Here is a 3,574-nt window from a genome sequence, read left to right on the forward strand (position 1 = left end):
CTCGGAGTCCCGGCTATGTTTCGAGCTCGAGCGTCACGGGTGCACCTCGGCAGTCTCTGCGCTCTTTGTGAGAAGAAGAATGTTTGACCATGAGTGTGCTTCGTAGGAAACCTGACGCTCGCGTTTTCATCACAGTTTTAACCCAAAATTTTTTCATATCTGCAAAAATTAAAAAAAAAGAAAAAGAAAGAAAAAAGGTTCTTCAATACCTTGTAACTAAAAGGCGTGGAAACCCTGGCGATTTAAATACGCATATATCATATTAAGATACAACTTACAAAAGCTCAAAATTGGGGCGACCGTTGCATGAGCTTGAATTTCCCCCGGATTTCAGCCTCTATCATTAATATTCATAAGCGGCGACAAATGCTGAATATGAGTATTTGAGAGAAAACAAGCGAACTGCAGGCAGTACCAAACTAAAAACCACAAACGTCCTAATTTTTAACAAAATAAACTAGAAAAAAGAAAGAAAGAAAAAAGGTTCGTTTGAGCAAAGAAAAGTTCCGATTGTCGCCCGCTGCAATCGTATGAAAGGATCCACGACGTCGGAATATTCTGGCTTTGCTTCCAGACCTTTTATTTTTGAGTCTAAACGTCAGAGCAGATTACTATTATTATAATTCACGCGCGCACACGCCTCCATATTCCGGCTTTCGATTCGTATGGCGACGTAGGTGTGCCGCGCAATTCCGCGAAAATGAGGAAGAGTTGGAGCTTTTTTCCCCGCTTTTATACCACACAGAAAGCATTTACCGCGACAGTAATAAGATGTCCCTTTTATGTAGTATACACGTTTTTTATTCGTTCTCTTTCTGTTATTAGTAGCTTCAGCTATAGGAAAAACCAATACGTTCACTCGGCGTTTGCAGCCCGGAAATCGTATAACCTAATTTATGTCTACGCTGGGGGAATCCAGTTCTGTCGCGAACACATCAACCATCGTTACAGTCGCAATAACAACGTTAGCGTCTGGACGTATCTCAAGGACACATTTTTAAAAGAAAAAACATGAAAACAAAAAGTAAAAAGGGGCAGATTGCCTTCATTACCGGTGACTATCTCGTTTACTTTCAACATAATTTACGTCAAAAAGAAAAAAAATATCTCTAAGCCACAGCCCCACCAGATAAAGTAGTAAGCATTAATATTGCGCGTAACTGACATCAATAGGAACCGCGCACTACTAGCTGTTCCATCGCGATCGTAAATAGGCCTCGCCGAAGTTGCGATGTGGCCATACAGAAAGAGAGCCACGTGCCAACGTGACAATAGCAGCGCTCAGTGCGGACATGCCGATGCATTAGAGACCTGCCACACGCTTTGGCACTCTGCTCACTCCGTTCAGCTCACCTTCGCCGTGGACATCCCTAATAATGCCCCCCGGGCTGTCGGGGGAAGCGTGACAAGATGAATGAACATCCTCGCACATTGTGGGCGTTCGGAAAGCTCCGGACACGCTCGGCGCGCTCGCTCGGCCGGTTGCATGCCATGACAAGACTCCCCTCCCCACCGGGAAGCCGAATTGGGCGCGCGTTTTGTTTAGCAACTCTGCAGTAATCAATACGGCGCGGTTTCACTATGGAAGCTTTACTTGTTACGGATCGGTCGCGGTTATTTGCTTGTTTGCCGCCGCCTTTTCGTGGTACTGGTTTTATTGATACTGCAACTGCTCTCTTGGGACTGTATAGGAGAGTAAAGGTACACGCGATGAGGAAAGAGAACAAGGCGTGTTTCAACGTGCCGTACAATTAGCAAAAAACAAACAACCGCAGTAAAGAAGACATTTGTTTATTGGTACCACCCGGTGCCGAGTAGGAGAGGAAGGTATACGAGAAGAACATTCATTAAAGTATACACGGGAGGTGACACTGCATTCTAAACTAGAGTATCACTGAAACTTAAGCTAGTGTGCAGGTGAATCGGTAAAATACTGACATTGTAATCCAGGGCCGGGGCAAAAGAGGACGGAAAACACAAAGATTTTGACCTTTATGTTGTCAACACAGAGCACAAAACTTTTGTGTTATCCGTCCTGTTTTTCGCCCCTGCTCTTTGATTACTATGTCAGTAGTGTATCACGATAGTTATCGTATAATTATATTAAACGAAACCCACTGCATAGGAAGGAGAAAAAAAAAGAAGAAAACTCTTGGTGATTAAAAAGAAAAAAAACAACGACGGCAAATACATAATTTTAAAGATCCAAAAAAAGAAATGTTAGAATTTATGAAAGCATTCTCTGCTATGTACATAAAATAGGAGGAGGAATTTGGAACTCTTTTACCGGGGCTACAGTCAAAAGTGCATAATTTGCGGACTGAATTGGATCGAGAAGCAAATTCCACAACCCTTACTGCGTGCGGAAATCTGAAGTATTTAAAACGATCAGTTCAGCGCATTGCTCCAGTGAGTGCTTTGACGCGTTTCTTTCTTGTCGCACTTTATGTAATAAAGTGCAAGTAATTTTGACAGTTGTACGTTTTGGCTTACGGGTTAACTGAACTTCAATCCCCTAAACCTTCAGCGTTTCTGTACCAAGGGAATATGGTTCCAAACTTGAATATCCGAAATTTACTTTTCATATGAATATCCCGTGTGTGTTATCAACGAGTGAGACTGCTTTAAAAATCATCGCGGGGATAAAAGTGCAGTGAGCAGACAACGCACTCTTTCGTCTGCTGACTGTGCCCATCGGTAGATGGATCCACAATTTACAACCAACGCCTATTAAAGAGCGTTTCCAGCTGTTCGAATGGAGGTCACGTGGCTTATGAGTCGCCTTTGCAACACGAGCTGCGAGGAGGTGGCAAAAGCGTTGACCGTCTGCAAACGTCTCCGCCTTTCCGCCCGCTTTCCTCGTCGCCACGCGAAGATGCAGCGCATGCGTACTTGTAAGCAATCTTGGCGGAGAAAAAAAAAAGTTTTTTTTTTTTTTTTTAACAGTTTGGTTGGGACATGTGTGTCAAGAAGTGAATTTTACGCGGAAAAAGTTTTTTTAGTGCAATATTGACAACGCGAGATTTATTTTAAATTCTCCGTGCCGTTATGACGTCACGGAATCGTCATACACTCTTTCCACTTCAACGAGGTGGATATTCACTCTCCCCAGCTCAATGTGATGGCCAAGCCGATCCACTTTTCCTCCACGCGCCCGAAATGCCGAGAGAGAAAAGAAGTGGAAAGGAGGTGACTACCGACTAAATCGCGTCTCGCTCCATCAATATTGTTGTAAAAAAATTTTTTTTTCCGCGTAAAATTTTTTTTTTGCACGCTTTTCGCAGCTACAGACGCGGTCGGCTCCGCTCCATGGGACAGTTAATGCTTTCGCATTAAAAGTGAATACTTAGACGTGCTGTGACGCAAAAGTGACACAAATTTCGTCATTAACACGTGACCCTCCGGCATCAACCAAGGGTTGTCCTTCCGGCGGGCATCACGTGTTGGGTTTCGGTATTGACAGATTTCCAGAATAAAATTTGATAATGAATAACTCAAACTGCGTGCTCGATCCACGATTTTTAAAAAGAGGGCTAGCCTTTCGTCTGATTGCCCCCATTTCTTCAATATAAAC

Source organism: Ixodes scapularis, unplaced genomic scaffold (assembly GCF_016920785.2).
Source record: "Ixodes scapularis isolate PalLabHiFi unplaced genomic scaffold, ASM1692078v2 PGA_scaffold3__209_contigs__length_174095766, whole genome shotgun sequence".
Lineage (NCBI taxonomy): Eukaryota > Metazoa > Arthropoda > Arachnida > Ixodida > Ixodidae > Ixodes > Ixodes scapularis.